Raw genomic sequence first — 22,105 nt, 5'->3', positions numbered from 1 at the left:
TTCTCATAATCGTGATCGCCAAGCTATCCTGTACTGCTCTCTCCAGCCTTGCTAAGGATGCTTTCCCTGGTTGTACAGGGCATTGATGGAACTTTCTAGCATTTATAAGCTAAGAGTGCAGTGATTTTTTAATATGAACTAACTGGATCTCTATCTCTCCCTCTTTGTTGAAGGGCTGGTGTGTGACAACTGGGCTTGGGTACCCATGTGGCTGTGCAGTTCATTGTGATTCATGACGGAGGCCACACGTCTGTCTCTGCCCTCTCTCTCCTGGGTAAGTGAGATGCCTGAGTGGGAAGTGCTGAGTCCCAGAGAGAGTGCTACACATTTAGACTAGATGTCTCTTCTGTTAAAAATGGCAGTAAATGACAGCTTTCAGGAAAAAAGAACTTTATTTTTAAAGGTAATGCTATTTGGGTCTGAGTGTACTCTGAAATCACTAGGGAACCTCTGGTACAGGAAGAGAACTGGTGACTCATGGTGACTCCTAGTCACAGTGTGACTGCCTAGCAGGTTTCAGTTTTGTGCCTGTGCTGTGTCCTGGCTCACTTTGTGGTGTGTCCATCTGTTGTTGCACTGTCCTATTGTGGGACTTCCTAAGATAGCCTGTATCTTCTGAGAAAAGTCACAAATGCCCACAATATAACTCAGGGCTATGCTTCATCTGGTAGCAGAGCGACCAGTATCTCGCCTTCCAGAGCTCAGCCTCCTATCAGTTGTCCTGATTACTGAGACATCTAAAGTCCAGCTCAACATCCTACATTTGTGGGAACCCATCTTAGGTGTCTCAGACTCCGCAGTTAACCTCTTATGTGAAACCTGTGGCTACTTTTAGAAGGAATAGAAGAGGAAGGGAAGGGAGTGGAGGTGTGGGGAAGGGGGAGGGGAAGGGGAGGAGGAAGGGAAGGAACAGGAGAGGGAGAGGGACAGGAAGAAGGAAAGGGAGGGGGAGAGATAAGGATCTATCCTGTATAAACCAGTCACTGGGAACATTCCACTTTATTAAATTACTTCTCAACACATCCAAGTCTCATTGTAGGCAACTTTATTGTGCTTTCCAATTTAAAAGCAAAATTGCCAATGGCAGCCATATATACATTCTGCATCCTTTTGACTCACAGTTGTGAGACAATGTTGCGAGGCCCTGTTGTTTTACATCCTGATCTCTACTAAATGGATATTAAGAGTTCAGTTTCAGGTATGCAGAAGAGCTTGGCTGACACTGAATATCCTGCCCCATTTCTACATTTAACAGGACAAGCCTAGCTGCTACATTTTGTGTCTTTTTGTGCATAAATTCAGATTCACAAGGTATCTAAGTACAGCTAACTCCTGCACCAGGACAACTTGTCCCTCCTCCATGGAGAACCACAGAGCCAGAGAGAGCTGGAAAGAGCCCTAGGGATATTAAGGAATCCAGAAGCTGTGATTTGGATGTGCAATGGCCAGTAAATTATAGGAGGATATTATTAGCTCACACAGGTTTTGTGGGTTACCAGGCCTTGTGCTGAGGAAAAGACATCTCTTTCTTTCTTCCAGTCTTTGAAGCAGGTGCTTTCGTGATCCTTAATGATAAATAAACTTAGTCTCAGAAGGAGTCTGTGATTTTTCCTAACCAGGGAGGAACAGAGAGAGGATTGGACTCAGGACTCCCAACCCTAAGCCCAAGGCCAACTTAGAGCATTGGACGTGCCATTCTGGAATGAGGACAGACATGTGCTATTATTTTTTTCCCATTCTGAAAATTCCAGAGTTCTTATAGAAAAGTATACATGTATTAAGGAATTGAATTTTCAAGCAACTGATTTGTCAATCAGAAATTGGCAACGTTCTCTTTTGAAGAGGTGGGGAAAAACACGTTACAGTCTACAGACCTTAGATTCTCTGCTAGGTTGCCTCATCTTTGCTTCTGCAAAGTGACAGTAGCCACAGGCAATATGCAAATTAATGAGTCTGATCATGTTCCAGTAAATCTTTATTTACAAAGGTAGGAGGGAGGCTGAATTTGATCCCCAAGGCTCTCTTTTCTGAGCTTTTATCGTGGTGTTCTCTGGAGTGCTTAAGGATCTCATCACAGAGAGGATGAGAATACATCCATAGCCATTAAGTCTCCTAACAAAGCTTAGGATGGGTACACAGACTCCTACACAAATTTTAATGAAGTCTCATCTGCCTGCAAAAACCTAGAAGTTGAGGCATAGGGGGCTCCATCCCTTGATAAAGTCTACATGCCCCACACGTGTTAGGCTAAACTTTGATATTAAAACTATAGCTATGTATAGTGAAACCGAGGAACATTTTTCACTGGGCATGATTTGTTACACACCTGGCATCTGTGCGACGTGTGCCTGCATGGAGTTCAGAGGACAATTTGCAGGACTCACTTTTCTCTCTATCACGTGGGTCCTGGGCACTGAGAACAGATTGTGAGGCTTGGAAAGAAGTGACTTTATCCAACTGAGCCATCTTTCGATCACCAAAGAGATTTGTATTTTACATGTAATTTCAATGAAAATAAATAAATTATTTGCTTGTAGCGAATGGTGACTATGGAATATATGCTTAAAAAAGGGCGGATTCCAGGAATGCCTGCATGACGTTAACTACTGCTAGTTAGTTTTTAGTGTGATTTCTATTAGTATGTTCTCTATGAGCGACTTGTGGATTAAAGCAGCATAGATATATAGGTTTGATTGAGACTTCTCACTTGTTATTCTATACATGCCTCATAGTATGACAAATTGTTGAGAAATCTAATTTTAATGTCTAACTAATATTCTTCCACGCAAAGACTCTATCTTTGGTTGGCCGTGTTTGTACTGCAGTGACCATGGACAGAGGTGGTGGTCCAGAATTCCCACACCTGGCTTGTTCTGTTCCAGCTTTTGCAGGGAACAATGTCATTGCATTTGTGAAGCGTAGGTATTTAGTGCCTAAGCAGTGCTGCATGAGCCCTAACTATCAGCGTAGAGCCTCCATCTAACCGAGGATTGATTCATTAGGAAGAATAAATGTAGCGGATTTAGAATTTCAAAATAAGGGTCTTAGACTGTCAGTTGGCTTTTAAACGTGTTAACAGATAATTACCCTTCATGAACAATGTGCTAGAGAGTTTGTTTTGATAAAAGCATCACTCCCGCTGGGTAGCGTTACTGAATAATTGTTTCTGTATGATGACACTCATTCCTTTTTTTAAAATTTTTTTTATTGTTTCTTGTTTTGTTGATGTTATTTAAGTGGTAATTAGCTGCTGCGCTAGGAAGGAGGCCGGCCGGAAACAAGCATGTGTGAAGATATTCTCATGGATATGTCTAGTTAGTAAGACCCAATGTTTTGTGAGAAATTTTTATAACTAACGTTTTAAGGATGATGTTAACTCATTGTCATTGCTTCATTCTTTTTCATTTAACTTTTAAAAATTACATACTAATGGCTTTTTCTATTTTTTTCTCACTAGCTTTATTGTTTCAAATGTAAAGTTTATTTTAATGGCATCAATTTTTTTCTTTATACTTTATTTACTGCTTAGAAACTTGAAATTTAGTTTTACTTCTTTTCTGATGTTATTAAAGGTTTTTGTGTTTGGATTCAGGAGGCAGTTTTTTAAAGTAGACGATGCTTTTCAAGTTGTTCTCCTAGCCTTCTCCAGCTCTTCTCATTTTGAAAAGAAGATTTTATTGTATTATTTTAAGTTACATATATGGGTATGGGTTTGTGTGTGAGTGTGTGTGTATCCATGAGTAATGGCGCCTGCAGAGGCCAGAGATGTTGGCTCCCCTGGGGATGGAGTTACAGGTCGGTTGTGAGCTGCCCAGCACGGTTGCTAGTAACTGACTTTGAGCCCTCCCCATGAGCTCTTAACTCTCAACTGCTCATCCATCTCTTTAGACCTCCTTCTCTATTTTATTAATAAAAATCAATCTCCAATTTTAGTATCAAAGAATATGCAGGCACCCAAATACCAATGCAGGTAGGAAAGGCTTGGCTTTTACTTTCCCTTATCTTACAGTGGAGACCCACCCCAGTGTTTATGTGGTATGTATAAAGCTCTAAGACCAAGTTGTGAAATTCACGTATGACACTGATGTCCGCACTCTGGTTCAGTTACTCATCTATGTTGTCAACCAAAGGTGGACTTCCGGGGATGGTTTGGACACATCATTGTGTTCCCAGAAGGCTGAGCCTCTAAGGGGACCACAGCTCAGCATTCTTACCTCCTTTGCTGTTTCTTGAGCACAATTGACAGGACACAGGTTTACTATCTGTGACGTAGGTGATGGGTTTGCTCATACCAGAGGGAGCGCTGGACAAAGAAAGTAAATACTAAAATAATTTGCTTTCTTCTGATGCCCTTGCCCCAGTCAGGGTTTTATTTCATGGTATTTGCATGTGCATTGTTGGGATAGGATAAGTTGCTTGGTGAATGATCATGTTTTAGGGGTAAAGATTTAGTCTGCCATTCTGAATAATGTCACTCCTTATTATGTCTGTCCTTTTGTCTGTCCATCTAGTGGAAAAATCTCTGCAATGGGATCCAGAGAGGCCTGCGCAGACCTGTTGGTTAATCACATGCGTTTCGCTCTGTGCTACAAAAGTTCACTAGTGGGAGAGTTGTCTGCTCTCGTTATCCACGTTAGAATGCACCAGGGTTCGCATCCCTGCACCCGAGAGCCTGGCCTCCCACTCTGTTCTCTTCTGTTAGGGGTTGTAGCCCTCTTCCTCTTTTTTTTATGTGAGCGCCTGCCAAACATGCTCTCAGCCTGGAGGTCACCAGCTTTATGGCTGCACTAAACATTTGTGAATCGTCGCAGATGTGTGGTGAAGCCCACTATCCATTTTCCGTCCGTGATGCACTGTTCAAGGCAAGTGGGGTGGAGTGTGTATGTGCTGTTTATTCTCAGACACACGAGGCAGATGTGTATGGGGTTAATTGCTGGGATTTGAAGGTTTTCATGTGCCCAGGAGGATACTGCCTTCTCTTTGGAACTGTGTGTAGGGTCCTTTGACAGAATATTCCCCAAGGGGAAAAGCGCCTGTGTTTGGGTGTTTGGGTGTTTGGGTTTCATGGCCCTTGGAAATTTCCTGCACTGTCTCCATGTCCGAGAATGGTCAAAGACTCTTTGCTGCAGGGGTGCGGTCTTAAACAGCTCACACTTATCCAGCACTTTCAAGTGGCTTTTGTGCATTTGTGTCTCTGTCAGTCAGGCCACAAAGGGTTGTCATTTCACCTCATTTGCTTTTGCTTAAAGCCAGGGCAAAGATCACGCTGGGGAAGCCAAAGCAGAAAAAGCAACAGTCGGAAAGATGGTCAGGCGATTCTGGGAAGTAAACACCGCTGTGATTTCATAAAAACAGTGTCCAGGAATATTTAGCTCTTATATTTCATTGCTAAGGAATAAGGGTGGTTGATCTAGGGCATTTGCAGTCTAAAAAAACTTTAGACTTTTTTAAATACGCATAATTTGGGTGACTGCCCTGTTCTTAGCCCAGAGGCCACATTCCTGGTAAAGACCATTGTTTCTCCTTTCCATGCTGCAGGTTTCCCTGCTGCAGGCTTTGTGAAAAGGCAGTCAGGCACCCACTGAGTTGTGCAATCCCAGCAGCCCACTTGGTGGCTACTCTGGTTTATTCTGGTTGAGGCCATGACCCAAGTGTGACTGAGCTGTGTTTGTTCATTTGCTCCTAGCATTTTTCAGGTCTCCCCTTTCTTTGGAGGTCATCGGCTTTTATTACCCACCCCCCATTATCTTTCTAATAAGACTGGAAACATCTACAGCCTTAAGCACTGATCTGCGAACCCTAATTTCTGGTGTATCGACAGCCCATTTATCCCCTGGGTTTTCTGCAGGAAAAGATCCTTAAAAGCATTTGCTCCATGTGTTTTCAGACTCTGCCTTCTCTGCAGCTTCCCAGGGGCCCACGCTTTACCCTTCTGCAAGCCCCTCCGTGTCGAGACGGACACGCTGCTAAATTTGTCGCTTGAAATTCAGTTGCCTTCACACTGAGTAGGCAGCAGTATTTGTGCCCTTGATCCCTCCTCTCTCCTTGATATAGATTTCCCATCTGTTTAGAAGCCTCATTCATTGTTTGCCAGTTTCATACATGAATGGCGTGAATTTGAGTCTGCTCTGTCTTCATTCTCATTTCCTGCTTTTCTCCCCCTCCCCCTAGAATCCTTATTGGCAAGTCTCCCTCCTACTTTCATGCCTTGTTTCTCTGAGTGACCCACTGAGGTTATTAGAGCTTCTTGCCTGATCATGGGTGAGAGATCACTTACTGGAGCAAGAGAAACTCATCCTCTCCCCAGACAACCGCTAACCGCCTTGCCCTTAACTCCTCATTTCTGCTCACTTTGTCCCAGCTTTGCGTCTCTGCCATCCAGCGATGTGAGTCCTGTGTGGTTCAGTGTCTGGCTCCATGGTTCTCATTGCTTTGGAGTCCCATTGAGTCTATTGATTTAGTACCATTTAAACACGAATGTCTACCCCTGCCAGGACCTGCAATCCCACACTCTAGAACCATCCATTTAATTGCCTATCTGGTCTCACAGATTGGCTATCAAATGATGCTTTTGAGTACCATGCTAAACCTGAGTTCCTTTCCTTCTCCCCTTGTTTTGTCTTCTCCATTATACTAAAGGCGACTCCGTTCTTCTAGTCATGAAGGCTCTGGGATTGAAATAATGCTCAGTTCTGCTCTTTGCCTCCTGTACTGTACTCAAGCTATCAATAAATCTCATTGATCCCCAGAGCTTATCTAAAATTCACTCCTTCCCAGCACTTTCCTTGCTTCCTTCCTTGCTCTCTGAGGGTCTTTTTCTCAGTGATGTGAACAGATTCCTCATGCTCTCTCCACATCTGCTGCTTCTCCAGCCCCTGGTTAGCCTCCCTACCTCCTCTTTGCCTCCTAGTTGCTTCTGCAGAGCTCTGCTCAGGGCGCTCCAGTGGCACCATTTCATTCAGGTGAAAATGCTTTCATTGTCTGCAAAGCTGCACCCCTTCTTCATCCCTCACCCGTCTCCCCATTGCTGGTTCCTTATTTCTTTTCTCTCCTGTGATATAGCTACTGGCTCTTTATAAACTCCCTTCTGTTGGCTGTGGTATTCTATTTGAATATCAATAGACTGCTGAGTGACAATTTTTTTAATCATAATTCCCGGGTGTTACTCCTGAGTAAGTTACTAACTCTGAAGCAATCTCACTAATTTCCTTTTCTGACTTGTTTTTTTTCCCCTAAAAGTATTTAGCAGTCTCTGAGTTATTTAATATATTGTTTTATGTTAGTCTACCTTCTGATCTCCCCCACTGTAAGCTGCTCTAAGAATGGGTGTTTGTGTATTTTAGTTACACATTGCTCCATCCTTTGATGGATGAGAATGACCTCAAGGCATAATTGGCTGCCAATAATTATTTAATGTACAGATTGATTCATTGAAAAATGGCTGACTGATGCATTTGGGAGGTTCACCACACTGAATGGATAAAGACTTGTTTCTAATTTTGTCGTGCACAGTTGGACATCTGTTAGCGTGTGTGAAAGAGGAAGAACAGGGCTCTTCCTGAATCTCAACCAATTAGCACATTTGCTGTGCTTTTCCAACTGTCATCTAGCAGGTGGACATTTGCTTGGTCACCAGTCCTTAGTTCTTAACTCCTCACCCTGCATGAGCTTTTCTTCTCTTCTTCTGCCCAGATAAATTAAGTAACACCCATCCCCATCATTTCGCTTATACAGTTTTATATAAAGTTGCAGCTCTTGTCAGACTTTGTGAGTACATCAATTTTGTCAAACTACTTGGTCCCAGGCTTCGTTATTGTGCTCAACTCCTCAGTATCCAAGAGCAGCAGGTGCTGGACGATGTCACGTGTGTTATTTAATGAAGTTACTCCAATGAAATTTTGTGACGTTTAGCTTATCTAATGATTTGAAGTGTGATAAAATGGGATCTTTTAGACCCTGAGAGTGCTTCCATTCATGTTATTTCCGTTATGTGATTTTACGGTAAATCAATTAGTTTAGGTTTGCATCTCAGGCTTGTCTACACATTGTTGAACTCTACTACTGTCTCTACTACTGTCTGGTCTTGAAGGTTTTCCAGTGTGAGTGACCGCCCGTCTCAGCCATATCCTTCCAAAATTTTTGACTTGTTTTAATGAATGTTTTGTTCGTGAGTAGGATTCTTTTTCTATTCCAGGCTGTCCTCAAACCCATCGCCTCCCTCGGTTTCCCTGGCACTGGGATATTCGTCCCAGAGCTCCGTGCATAGGTTGGCTATTCTTTCTGAAGGGCATGAAATGGAGGTGATGTGTAAGACATACCTAGTGCAGTGCGGTGCTCTCCTGTACTGGAGGTCAGGTGGCAGTTCCTTCCTGGAGTTTAACATTTCATAAATCAAGTGCTTGGGCTACTGTCAGTGTCACTGCAGAGCTTTATCAGTATCATCTTCAAGGAGTCCGTGTCGTTAAACACAAAAATAGCCCAGTGTGGCATGGCTGCTGGGTCACGGGGTGAGACAAGCTCAGAACTCTGAAGTTCTCTCTCCAGTAACACAGTTACCTGGAGGTACATGTCCAGAGAACAATATTGATGGGAAGGGCAAGACATGCTGTTCAGAACATGTCTGAGGTCAACTGAATGGATTGGTAGATATTAATAGGTTAATGGGTAGATAAGCAGCTAGAATAGCAACACTTATAGGCATGGATACATATTTACCATTTATATATAATATATTACGTATTGTTATTCTTTATTTTTTCAGATTCAATTAACCATTGCCTTTCTGTATTTCTTTTAGAATTTCTTCCTTCTTAAACCAGTTTGATACAATAAAATATCCCCTCTGCCACTATAGCTTTTGAATCAATTTCTTTTACCCACTAACTTTATATTTTATGCATTATGTTGCATTTTCTTAATATTATGCTATAATTCAGATATAAAAATGTCAATAAGGTCTAGAAGTGCCTTCTGGAATATCTTAATAGTACCGAAAATAAAACATGAATCCTGACAGCTGAGTTAGCTGTAGCCATATGTAAGTGTCTATGTGCATCGCTATAGGGAGTCTAGCATGAGTTTGTTCTCTGCAATATATTATTCATGATAAATTATTTTCTGGAGCAAATCCTAAATGGTCAGATTCATTCACAACTAAGGTTTCTAATGAGATGCACATAATTTGTGAAGATATCTTTGATGGGGGTGACATCTTCTCTTCTGAAGCACATACACATCCCCCATGTATAGAAAGTATCAAGTATACAATGTGTCACCACACCTTCCTGTAGTCACCCACTTGAGATCAGAGGAAGGATTAGATTGACTGCACAATGAGATGGCTTAGGGGATAAAGACATTTGCTACCATGTTCAGTGGTATGAGTCCTTTCCTCAGAACCTGGTGGAAGGAGAGAACCAGTTCTTACAGGTTGTATTGTGAGAACCACATGTGTCTACACACATCCATTTATTTACATGTGTATACATGGATAAATAAATTAAGATTTCTTAATAATAACAACAACCCGAAGTTACTTACCAAATTTAATAGGTTTACACTCTGAAATGGTATAATTATTCATATAGGTTATTCATAGTAATGGCCACAATCATTTAGTGTTCTCAGAATACCGAACACATGTACATTGGCCAACATATAATGTTTTGATTTCTCAACAATCATATGTTGCTAATCCTGGCTAATGGTATCCTCAGTTCAGAGATGACTGGGGAAAGCTGTGGAAATGTTAAGAAATGTGCCAAGGTTATGTCGAGGTGGCCGAGCCTAGTGAATAATATTGAATTTCTTAATCTAGCATGTATTTCACTATTTTTACTTCCAAAAGTTCTCAAGGGAATGCCATTTGGGAGAATATTATGAAAAAAAAACACACCATAGAATATTAACCCCATCTATCTATCTTAAATGTTATTGATAAATAAGCCAGCTATAGATTTCTACAAATAGAACTTTAGTTTTATTTCTTGGAGCTTGCAAATATTTTGAGGATAGGACCTCATTCTTACGGTGTAATTATCTTGTAGAAAACATATGATTGGTGGTTGATTTCACATAAAAGTCCCACACGCACAGACATCTGTATAAACAAATGGTGCTTCTGACCCATCTCTTCCTGGACATGGGGGTCACCAAGGACTTGCAGGCATTCCAATTAATGCCTGGTTGGACAAGAAGTTTCTGTTGTTGATGTAAACCACTCACCACTTTCTAGAAAATTATAGGAAAATTCAGAGTGAGAACCCCCATTCTCCCTCCTTCCTAAGCAGATGTTTTGTGAGCACACTCAGTAGGAGTCTTCTGTAGCCACTGAGGATGTAGTGGTCACTGACACTGATGGGCTCCTGACTCTTAGGATGCATTGGGGCATTACAACAATTATAATAAACAAGAGATATGTCATACCAGCATTCATCTGGTAGAGCATGAATAAGAGGCAATCTCGAATCACCTTGTAGAGAACATGGAGGCAATGACCCGAATAAGACCAATAAGCCAATTATAATGTGGGAACTCTGTCAACCAGGACATGAAACTTATGTGTTTACTGCGGCTTTGAGAAGTGCTTGGAGAAGGTAGTTGGACAGGATTGTTGGCATTTTCAATTTGTTATTGAAACTGGCATGGTCACCACTAGGACAATAAGCCACAAAGTAGAAGGAATGAAGCAGGAAGACCTAGGAGGAGTCTGTCTGCCATAGGCTTCTCTCTATGGCGTGAGTGGTGGAGGGGTGAATGTCTCAGTGGGGGTGGATGAAAGTGGCTCTTGATGTTTGTAGAAATTGCATCTGTGTTACTCTCCCTGAGTACAGATGGGAAAATAAAGCATGGGGTATGGTTGGAAGCGCAGCATGGAGGACTTTGTGCCCACAGATCTCCAGAGAAACCAGGAATGTTAAGCTTGCAGGCTTGTCTTTTCAATGGGAAAGATGTAGAAAGCAAAACAAAAGCAAAAATAAAATATAAAATAGAACAAAAGCTGCTCTTCCATTAAGAAAGCTGGGAATTGGAAGCCTGGTGATCTGTGTTACCCATTGTGTAAGGTCATTTCAAGCTCATATAACCAGGACAAGAGGTGGCTAATAATCTAAATGACCTGTATATTATGTTTATGACCAAGTCCAGGCCAGCGCCTTCCCTAGACCCTCAAGCAGGTAGAGTGCTTATCTTTAGAACTCACCTGCTTGGAAGAAATGATATGTATCCTGAGTTGAGTTTCAATATACTTAGGGTTTATTGTACACCAAGGATTGTATTATACCAGGAAACTCTCCCCAAATGGTACTGTGTTTTAAGTATGCTGACATGAACTGCCTGGCCTCAGACTCCCTGAAGTCTGATCTGGTTCATGAAATCAATCTTCACTGAGTTTCCATCCTCACCTCTCTGTGGTTCATTTCTCTGCCCACCACAAGTGTTGTCAGGGTCCCTCTCAACATAACAACTTTGGATTTAAACAAGTAAATAGTAGGGACAGAAAAGCCCTGGGAAGGTATAGATTTCAGAAAGAAAGACAAAAATCCTTCCTGGGCTATGATAACTTTTGTTTTGAAGGGATTCATTTCTTATTTAGATGGAGTAAGCACTTAGTCCAAGCAAATGTGGGCTGTTGTGAAATTATTGGAGCATGAAGTACATATTTGTGGTCCTTGCCTCCTTGACCTCGCAAACAGGAGTCGCCGTAGAAGAGCAGTGTGCCTTGGTCAGAATTAGAAGACATAATTAGGTTACTGACACCTGTAGGAAAGCTCTTGAGAACATTTTGTTTGAATGTTGATTCTTCAGAAATGATCGCAAATGTGACAGAAAGTCCCAGCGGTAATTCTGTTCTTGAGATGCCACTAAAAGTCTTAGTAGTGGCAACCTCTAATGTTTTACCATTATATTCATTCTGGCTATGGGAGACAGAGCAAGTGAGCATTTAATGTGCGTTCCTTTTAGCATCAATTCCCCCTTTAACTAATTAACTCTCATTGCACCTAGGGAGGCAGTGGTCCAGGTATGCTCTGAATTCAATATTTTTTTCCAGTTCATCTGTTATCAAGTTGCACTTTTATAACACATCAGTGTTTGCTGCATGTTGCTCTTTTACATTATTTTCAATTTAAAAATTATGTGTAAATTCGTTTTGTTTGTACATATGTCTGTGCATGTGCTGGCTAGCTTTTGGACAACTTGACACAAGCTGAAATTACTAGAGAGGAGGGGGCCTCAATGAATAAAATGCCTCCATAAGATTGAAGGCCAAGCCTGTAGGACATTTTCTTGATTATCCATGGGTAAAGAAGGGCCCAGCACAATGTGGGCTACCCTCAGGTAGTTGGACCAGGGTTCTATAAGAAAATAGGCTGACCAAGCCATGGAGGAACAGCTAGTAGTAATATTTTTCCATGGCCTCTGCATCAGCTCCTGCTTCCAGGTTCCTACCCTGTTTGAGTTCCTGTCCAGACTTCCTTCAGTGACAGACTATGACCTGGAAACATAAGCCGACTCTAACTTGCTTTTGGTAATTTTGTTTTTTATCATGGCAATAGAAACCCTGAGACAGCATGCCGCATCCTGCCTGGTGACTACAGAGGCCAGGAAAAGGCATCTGTTCTTCAACAGTTTAAGGTTGTGAGCTGCCAAGCTGTTGCTGGGAATTAAACTATGGTCCTCTGCAAGGACAGCTTTACCAAGGGGTCATCTTTGAAGCCCCTGCACAGTGCTTTTTAACTTTCTGTGTCTCTTCTCCCTTGTGAGGGATCCCATAACTTGGAGAGGTCCAATGAGTGCTGCGAGTGTGGTCAGTGACCTCCTTTCTGGCAGCAGCATAATAGCATATGAGCTGCCTCTGTACATCTCCATGAGTGCTTTGATATGTTGGGATGGGGGTTTTGTGCAGTGTTGTTAATAAAATGCTGCACGAGTGCAGGCAGGAGGCCAAGAGTCTTTCTTACAAGGATTTTAGTTAACTCTGCTCACATTGTCAGCACCTTTGCGAGAAGGTGAGTCCTGTGAAGTCAGGATACCTGTGTTTCATCAGTCGTGTAGAACTTTGATTTTCTATCACAGAAGAAACAGTCCATTTTATCACTGTAAAGCTAATGACCCACATTTCTCATTGTTAGTGACAACAAGATTTGGTGTTGGCTACTGAGTCCCTGAGGCTGATGTACTGTTCTGTAAAGTAGGGTGTAGAGCAGGGTGATGAGAAGTAATGGCCTGTGAACTTTCAGAATCCATGGCAAGTACTCTGGCATTAGGATATGCCTTGTTTGTATGGTGTAGTCAGTGATCAGTAGTCTTTTCAGTTAGTGTTACTGGGAAAAGTGGATATCCAAAAGCACAAAAATAAAACTAGGTCCTCCAATCTCTTCCTAGTTCTACCAACTCCGAGTGGTTCAAAGATTTCCATGCAAATTCTAAAATAATGGAGCCATTAGAAAGGAATACAGAGAAAACACTTTGTGTTATGGGTTTAGACTATACATATATTTTTCTTGTAAGACTTGAATAGTAAAGTCAACTAATGTGCTGTCCTAGTTAAGGTTCCTTTGCTGTGAAGAGGCACCATCACTCTATCTTATAACAACTCTCCTAACAGTTCTAATAAAGGAAAACATTTAACTGGGGCTGACCTACAGTTTCAGAGGCTCAGTTTATTATCATCATGGTGGAAAGTATGGCAGCATCCAGGCAGACATGCAAAGTGGAATATTATTTAGCTATAATACATAATAAAATCCTTCCCCATAGATGTATATAGGTGACACATATTAAGAGAAAGAAGCAAGGGCCCCAAAGGCAAATGCTCTATATTTTAAGTCAATAAAACATGATCTTAAAAAAGAGAGTATAATAAAGATGACTAGGGGAGAAGGGAGAGAGAATAAGAAGTATAGCAAGAGTCAACAAGAGCCATAGAAGACGCTTGTTATGGCTGGGAAAGTCTAGGATTCTTTAATACTGTGGGATAACTAAGAATGACACTATATAATTTAGGAAGAACTACATTCTAAGCACACAAATATTAAAGCATTGAGGAAAAAGTTGAAAATATTCATTTACATGATTTGACCTATAATATATATATTATATATTATATATATTATATATTTGACCTATTATATATTATACATAATATATAAATACTATATATATATGTTATGTAAATACACACACACACATATTGTATCATGGCTCTACACCCCATAATATGGACAGTGTCAAATCATGTAAATACACACAAACACACATATTGTATCATGGCTCTACACCCCATAATATGGACAGTGTTCAGTGTTATTATGTGTCAGTTGAAGAGAAACACACAAATGATAGCAAACCAAGCAATAAAATAAACAACGAAGAAAGAAATTTCACCCTTATAGGGTAATGTCATTGGTAAAGAAAATTTCAGAATTTTGCTTTCAAAAACTGTAGAACACATCATTTAAAAATCCATGATATTTAGGGCTGGAGAGATAGCACAGTGGTTAAGAGTATTCACTGGTATTTCAAAGAGATGAGTTTCAGCTCTCAACACCAACATAGTGGTTTACAACCATCAAATTGTAGTTCAGGCTATCCAGGACCCTGTTGTGAGTTACATAGGTACCAAGAATACTGTGGTGAAAAGTCATTTGTACAGATAAAAATATTCATGGACATAAAAGAAAACAAATCTTTTAAATATGTTTTAATGTCTAATACACTAAGATTGAAAATCATCTTTCAAATAAATCCATATGGACAAGTTTATATGAAACAGTCCTGTATGTTAGTCTGAATTTTTGAAGTGTGTGTTTCCCTGTCTTAGTTGCATGGAGACATTTGGGTGCCAGACAATGTATTCACAAATCACAAGTGTTGAATGTAACTATAGGCAAGATGATGTTAGGTGAAGTCGTTAATGGTGAACTCACGGAGGAAAAGATGAAGGGGATAGATGGTCACTGGTGCCGGTGAACGCACAAAGGCCAGGAAAAGATGAAGAAGATAGAACTTGTCTCCCCTGGCCAGGGTTTGGGTAACGACTTCTCCATTGCCAACGAGACACAGAAAGTGAATCCCCTTTGATTTGTCTTCATGGTGTAATTCTGGAATTCACTCATTCTTTTGGATGGAATCAGGGAAAGGAAGAGGGGTTTCATTATACTTTTATAGATTACTTTTTTTTTTTCTACGTTGGTCTTCCAAACACCTCAGAGTGCCTCTCTATTGTTACTATTAATAATTGTCCAATGAAAATTCAGCAAAATGAAAATGGGAGTAGCACAGAAAGGTGCCTGGGAAGATCTACGAGAAAGAGAAATCCAAGTCCCATTCTTGCCAGCTTACTAAAAGCATGCATTGATCGTTGGGCCATTCTAGGGAGCCAGCACAGCTACATAACAAGATGGATTTCCTGGTGCATTGCATCCCATCATACCACCTTGTTAGCAGAAAAGCATTGTTGTGATGCAGCACTTCTACGGGCACAGACTCAGTGCTGGCTTTGGCAGGGCCTATATTAAGGCTGAATACCACAGAGAAGATTACCATGAGCCTGTGCCAGGATGGCGAGCACATTTGTACAGCATCCTGTTCCTTAGAAAACAGTCTGCTGTTCCCTGAGGACTCAGCCCAGTTTACGTGCATGGTTACCTTCTTCTCTTTCAGGATCTACCACTTCAAGGATCATTCTAATCGTTCTGAACAAATGCACAAACAAAACAAACACAGACAGTTACACACAACTAAAGTACCTACTCCTGGCCAGGATTCTGCTAAAATCCTGCCCTGTAACCCAAGGTTATTTGAGTTCCTTAGATTTTGGGAAAAGCTTTTTGATATTACCTGTGATGCATATGCAAATTCTTTTATCTAGCAGTGATTATTCTAAACATACTGATCACAGAAATAAGAATGCTAGCATATGTGAATAAATGTAAGTTATTAAACTATACAGTCCAGGAGAAACATATGAGGGAATATGTAAAAATATATAAACCTATATGTAGGTAGTGCCAAAGCCAGCATTGAGCCTATTTCTTTACAAACATCTACATATATGTTTATAGCCTTGTGTTCAGTTTTTTCTTCTGCCTCCTGAAATCAACCCTTTGTTGAATCACTATTAATAAATACAATACGTTTGCTACAATATTGCTTTAAATATTAGTTAACATCATTGTCCTTACCTTGGAGACATCTCTACTTATTATACAAGAAAACACTTATAGTCACATTAAAGAAAATAACATACCTTAGAATACCCTTAACCAAGGAAGTGAGAGACTTCTACAATGAAAAGTTTAACTCTCTGAAGGAAGACACTAGGAAATAGAAAGGTATCCCATGTTCATGGATCACCAGAATTAATACTGTGGAAATGACCATCCTACCAAAGGCAATTTATGGATTCGACATAATCTTAAACTATCCATGTAATTCTTTATAGAACTAGAAAACAAATGTCAAGTATATTGGAACCATAAAAGAACCCAGATATCCAACACCTTCCTGAGCATAAAAAGTACTATTGGAGGAATTTCCATTCCAGAGTTCAAGATATACCATAGAGCTGTATTCAAAAAGCATTATGTTACTAGCAAAAAACCAGACATGTATATTAATGGAATGATATAAAAGAGCCTAGTATGAATGTTCTTAATTATCTGATGTTTGACTAAGAGGCCAAAATACACACAACGAGAAAAGACAAAATGTACTAAATGACGCTTGGAAATATGGATGTCCTCTTGCAGAAGAATAAAATCAGACCCAGGTCTATTGTTCTGCACAAAATTAGCTACAAGTAGATCAGAGAGCTCACTTTGAAACTGGAAACAGTGAAAGTTCTAGAAGAAAACATAAGTAGTACCCTGTAGACTTTCTGAAAACAGTTCCCATTTTCCTATTTTATTATAAACAATTTCCCCCTAAGTCTGTATGCCTCATTTGTATCTGAGTACATGAACCCTGGGAAACACCTAGAAAGGTATCTCCATAACTTAAGCCCGGCTTATGTGGCAAAGAGTGAAGTGATTTTCAAGAGATGACCCTGAAACAGGTAGTGAAGTTGCAAGTGTATAAGGGCTTAGTTAGCATGGGGCTGTGGGTTCTAACCATTTCCTGGCTCAAAAGAGAGACCTAGATAGAAGTGAACTTGCCTCTCCACTTCTTCCAATGGTTTGAGATAATTTTACAGGAGGCATAGACTCTCCTCCAACCCTTTCTCTGTCAGGAATTAAGTTTCTGACAGCAGGCGTTCTCCTTTGAACATTCCCTTCTTAGAAGATCAAGCCAGCTCAGAGGATTAAGACCTTACAAGTCCTCCCTTAGGCATTTGATGTAAGATATCGGATACTTCCCCTTCTTTCATAGGAATAACCCTGCACAAATCAGCTATGATCCCTGGGTCACAGTGTGCCCTTCTCTTGCGTCTTATGGGTGTTGACGAACAGTATCTTTAAAGTAAACTCTAATGGAGAATGCTCAAAGTTTTACTCAAGAAATTGGTAAATAAGACTGACTCTGACTTTACCCTAGGCCATAGCTCCTTTGTTAGCCAATATTTCTGCTGTAGCTTACAAAGTGGAGGTGTTCATGAGGCTCAGTAGACTGAAGCCGACTGGTAGAGTTTCTGCTGGGCTCCTGTGTATTTCATGTGTCTCCTGCTGGGCATCTTGTGTGCACATGTCTCAACAAGTAACACAGAGGAGCAAAATGCCTTGGCTCAGCTACAAAGACCCTTTATGATTTAGCAGCATCTGGAACCAACATGGCCACCAAGGGCCCCCCTGAGCAGATGCTGCAGCTGTCAGTCTGGCTGCAGATGTGCCAACAGGATGTTGTGGATTCATATCAAACAGTGTCTTCACCAGACATGAGTTTTCCCCTCGTGCCATCACAGATTGAATGAACGTTGTTCTGATTTGTCTTTACCTTGGTTTGGTTTTGTCAGTTCTGTGTTGATTCTACTAAGCTGCATCCCTTGTCAGACAGACTTTGATTCTTAAGAAAAATGAAGTGCTTCACAGATGAATAAACAAAAGTACCTTGGGTGTCATTTATAATATTACCACACTTGTGTGTGCCTACACACTTTCAGGGAGAGCTAAAGCCCCTTTTGTCTTCGCCATTAGCACAACGCGGGCCAACTGAGGTCCTGGAGGTTTGAACAACAAGAAAAGGCTGTCTTGGTGGGGCATGTTTTAAGTCTGTGTGTAAAGAGAAGCCACTGGACAGTCAACACCTAGTGATTTTTATTTCCTTGTGTTCTTTTTTTCTTTCTGGACTCAGAATTGCAGCTTTTCCTTACTATGTTCTTTAGCACAGAACTGAGGGATCCCACCCAGGCCAAGATGTGTGTGGGGAACTTCATATCCAGTGACTTGTTCTTATCAGTACCAAAACCAGGTTCAGTACAATTTTCTTCTCTTTTGGGGTGTGCATGTGTGTATTAGTGCAAGTGTGAACATTGGATGTTCTAGCTCACACGTAGGGAACCTACATTTAGTATCCCCCCAGTGTTTGTGAACTGTGGAGGAGTTATCAGATGAACAGGATAAGGACTGTTTTTGCAGGCCAATAGGAATTGTTGGGAAAAGGCAGGGATTTGACTGACCCATGGGAAGGGCACACCTCATGACTATGCTATTGAGACTGCACACACGGGAAACAAACATCGAGTCCTTATTCTGCATGTAGGAAGTACTGCGGACCAAGTGCCTGTGCAGATTTTTGGAGACCCAGTGTGATGAGATGTGGGTTGTTTTCTATCTGTGGCTCGATCATGAGAGTAGCACTTCCATAGTGGGAACACATGTAGAAGAAGACAGCATGCTGCGGGCTGTCTGTTCTTTACCATGTGAAGATGGAAGGGGTGATGTCTAACTTCACGCTAGGCGGCACGAGTTTGAATCTGCCTGTGCCTTGAACTGAGATCACTCAGTCTCTAGACTTGAGAAGTACATTTGTGTTTTCAGTCTACTCAGTCCACTTGCTTCAGAGGCTACTCTCAAGCCGCTGTCATGCAGAATGGCAGAGAGGCGAAGGTTACATAGATCTAAGACCTGTGGTATAAAGATATGGCACAAAATTGAGGTGCGTGTCTTAAGAGGAGTGCCTGATTATAGAACCATAAGTTGAACCTTTGTGATCCATCTTATTTGCAAACTACCAGAGGTTAACACTTCGTACCTACTTGGCAGGTTAGAGGTGGACCCAGGGAACAATTGACTCAGAGACTGGAGAAGTTAAAAAATGCACAGACTTAAAGATTTAGGTTTACATGAGAGATTAAAAACATACCATTGCAGATGATGTGCATCAGTAAATGGTAAGTCTGTTCTGCATATGAAACCAAGTGACGTTACATGTTTAATTAGAACTTACACTACGTAATGTTAACAATGCTATTTTAATGTCATTTGTCTAAGAATTACATTCACTCACGTATTCTACATTGTAGAAGCCGTGGCATGTTATAACCATACACAATAAGTTCTAATTCTCTCTAAGCAGTGCTTTTCTTATCTTTGTGCATAGGAGAATAAAGAGAGACAGTGTCTGGAATAAAGGTGCTCAATGACTGTGTCAGTCTTCTTATTTTAGTAGCCTGAAAATCTTTAGTGCTAATAGCATATGGCCCCTCCAGTTTCCTTCATCCTTATAAAGCAAAATATTGCAGTATCATGTACATCACTTCTTCATGTGTGTGTGTGTGTGTGCACGCGCGCTCATACACGTGTGTGGGTAGTGTAGTGTTTATAAACTTGGCTGCGTTGACATATTCTTTTAGATACTTTCTTTTGAAATTCTTTTAGAATTTCTTCTGTATTATATTTTCCAGCACCCCCTAACCAGTGCTTACTAGCTCCTATTGCACCAATATATGTGACAGACAAAATTGTTTCCAGACACCAAAACTCTCCTTGGAGAAGAAGTAAATCTCTGTTTTGAACCATAAGTCTGAGTGTTCTTATGAAATTAAGGCAAGGGAAGTTATAGGGCATGAAGATATGTCCCTTTGGTTTGTTGGACATCTGTGAAGGCCAGGCCTTGGGCTCGATGGATTTTTTATTGACATTAATGTTGACTGTGGAATTGTAGCTGGCACAGGAGAGATGCTGCGGAAGTGAGACTATGTCTTGGTAACATCTCCCAGGGGAGTGCAAGGTGCCCTGCCTCTGGACCTTGCTGCTCAGATGAGTAAGGGTGACCTTATTTTAGTTGATTATGTTGAGGTCTCTCCTAGAGATGTCTGTAATCAGAAATAAGTTTGCTTAGACCCCAAAGCACCAATGCCCAGCCCCTACACGTATCTTTGTATTAATTACCTGGACAGTGGAATAGCAGAAGAAACAGAGTCCACCCTTTAATAAGAGGCATCCAGAGAATTTCTCTGAAGGTTTTCAGTTATTTTTAGAATCTGATGACCCTACTTAGTATCATTTATTTGCTTTCTTTGTCTCAGGAGCCTGTCCAACAGCACACCATATACTGCGAAGTGTGGACCTGAATCAGTGAACTCTGTTACTTCTGAGGTAGTGTCTCCTACTGAGCTCAGTGCAACTTAACATTGCCTTTGAAGTGGCACATTATATTTTGCTCAACTTCCTCAATTATGCTCCAGAGAAGAAAGTCATACAACAATAGGTTTCACAGTCTATATCTTCCAGCTACGACTAAGACCCAGTGCCAGTTCTAGCACCACGGAACATTATATGAGCCTTATATGAGCAGGGGAAACTCTTTGAAATATAGTGAGGCTATAAACCATCCAGTGAATTATAAGATGCCGACGGTAGTCATTTTGATTTGATAGGTGTTCAGTGGGGCTTCTATTACATATATTTTCCATTTTATTTAAAGGAAAATTCCACCCAATTTGCTTAGCCCAACCATCTGGAAATACTTTTCCTTTTTCTTGACTTTTGACACTATGCCAGCCAAAGCAAAAATAAAAGGGGCTAGGAAAAATTATTAAAAATACTGATTTAATGCAATTAGTGTAAGAAGAAAAGCAGGGTTTTTATAGTCCAGAGTATGTTTTGAGTTAGATTAAGCTTCCCTAAGACTTTTGAGGTAATTATTTGCCCCGTCTACGTAAGTGAGCAGTTGGCTTTCTTACCTTGATGGGCTATTCACTTTATACCTCTAGCTCCTAGACCATCGTCCATGTCTGGGCTCAGTAAGTCCAGCTGCTTTATTAAGCAGGCAGCTCCCGAACAAGATACAGCTGGCCAGTCGAGCGCCCAGGAGTGGTTTAAAGCTGCTTCTGCTCTGCAGAGAGACCCCCGATCCTCTCTGACAGAAAGCTGGCTTCAGATCACTGTGTAACTCCTTACAGGAATTCCTTAGTAGTAGTTACCTCATCATTTGAAATACAGAACTGGTTGAGTTCCATGGCTTCTCTGCTTTAACATCTACCCTGTGTCAGGGTGGCTAGAGCGTTCTTTGCTTTCTTTTATCAAGCATAATGGGTTTTGGGAGGCCAAGGCTGTCAGACGCTGAGAGCCATTGGTGAGGTGGTATGATTGGAGAGTACTTGTCTGTGAAAGAATGGATGTTAGAGTGCAGGTGTCCCATCCTACTCTGTTTGTTACTTCCATTTCTCATTGTGGAAACTATGTAAGGCTTAGGACTGTCTATGCTTTGTCTAAAGTTGAAGTACATGAAGTCGAACTGCTCTTAAGGAGGTTCATACAGTATGGATTCATCCGTCTCTGTCTGCTAACCCTAAAGGCAATGCTCTCCGTTCGAGGGAAAATGCCCAACTCATTGATTCTCTTGGTTCTGACTGACAGTGGTTGATACTGTCTTCTGATTAGTATGTCTGACAGGCTTTGCTAAGGTTTTGGATAAGGCTCTTGTTGCATTTGTGGGGATATTCCCACTAAAGAATGAATGTTCTCATTTGTGGTTGGTTGTAAGTAGAAAAAATGTATGGAGTCAATATCCTCTAATCATTTGCAAATGTACCTGTTTCCTTCTGCTAATAGTTATACAAAATCCTTGGGAGATAGAGCCCTGAATTTAGATCAGTCATCACATGTAATCAGAGGACCATCATTTTATTTGATGCTCATGTAGTATAACTGAATTGCACAGAGAT

General features: G+C 41.0%; 1 protein-coding gene across 2 annotated transcripts in view; it reads left to right on the top strand.

The window, feature by feature from the left end:
• The window catches only part of Sema5a (semaphorin 5A), a 433,267-nt gene that overhangs the window by 100,151 nt on the left and 311,011 nt on the right, over nt 1–22,105 (top strand). Inside the window, exon 2 of one of the 2 annotated variants that reach the window (XM_032898665.1) lies at nt 174–274. The exons of the other annotated variant lie outside the window; for it this stretch is intronic. The gene's annotated coding sequence lies outside the window, so the exon portion shown is untranslated. The remainder of the gene's footprint in view (nt 1–173; nt 275–22,105) is intronic. 2 annotated transcript variants of the gene reach the window in all.

Source organism: Rattus rattus, chromosome 3 (genome assembly GCF_011064425.1).
Source record: "Rattus rattus isolate New Zealand chromosome 3, Rrattus_CSIRO_v1, whole genome shotgun sequence".
Taxonomy (NCBI): Eukaryota; Metazoa; Chordata; class Mammalia; order Rodentia; family Muridae; genus Rattus; species Rattus rattus.
This window is presented reverse-complemented; position numbering and strand designations above follow the sequence as displayed.